The following is a 1062-nucleotide window of genomic DNA, read 5'->3' on the forward strand; positions in this document are numbered from 1 at the left end:
GGGGCTTGGTGGGGTTGGGGCGGGATCACAGGGCGCAGAATCTCTCAGCCTAGTTTTTTTTTTTTTCTTGCATGTAAGATTTATTCTGATGATATCATTCAGCCAGGACCCTGGTTTATTAGTAACATTGTACATATTCAAATTTCTTAAAGAAATGTAATTTTTAAAATAGATTAAAGGTCTACAAATGTACTTTTGTTACATGGATATATTGCATAGTGGTTAAGTCTGGGCTTCTAGGATACCCATCACCTGGATAGTGAACTTTGTTCCCAATAGGTAATTTTTCAACCCTCACCACCCTCCTTCCCCACTTTGGAGTTCCAAGTGTCTGTCGTTTCCTTCTATATGTCCATGTGTATCCATTATTTTGCTTCCACTTCTAAGTGAGAACATGTGGTATTTGATTTTCTGTTTCTGAGTTACTTAAGATAATTGCCTCTAGGGCTATCCATGTTGCTGGGAAAGACATGATTTCTTTTTATGTCTATGTGGTATTCCATGGTGTAGATACACCACATTTTCTTTTTCTAACCATCCACTGATGGACACTTAGGTTGATTCCATGACTTTGCTATTGTGGATAATGCTGTGATAAACATAGGAGTGCAGGTGTTCTTTTGATATCACAATTTATTTTTCTTTGGGTAGACACCTAGTAATAGGATTGCTGGATCTTGGTAGTTCTATTTTTAGCTTTTCAGAAATCTCCATTCTGTTTTCCATAGATGTTGTACTAATTTACATTTCCACCAACAGTGTATGAGTGTTCCCTTTTCTCTGCATCCTCTCTAACATCTCTTGTTTTTTTGACTTTTTAGTAATAGCCATTCTGACTGGTGTGAGAGGGGAATCTCAACGTGGTTTAAATTTGCATTGCTCTGATGATAAGTGATGTTGAGCATTTTCATATATTTGTTGGCTGCTTGTATGTTTTTTATTGAGAAATGTCTGTTCATATTCTTTGCCCACTTTTAATGGGGTTATTTGTTTTTTTTCTTGTTGGATTTTTGGAGTTCCACATACATTCTGGGTATTAGTCCTTTGTTGGAAGCATGGTTT

Source organism: Mandrillus leucophaeus, unplaced genomic scaffold, assembly GCF_000951045.1.
Source record: "Mandrillus leucophaeus isolate KB7577 unplaced genomic scaffold, Mleu.le_1.0 Scaffold209, whole genome shotgun sequence".
Taxonomy (NCBI): Eukaryota; Metazoa; Chordata; class Mammalia; order Primates; family Cercopithecidae; genus Mandrillus; species Mandrillus leucophaeus.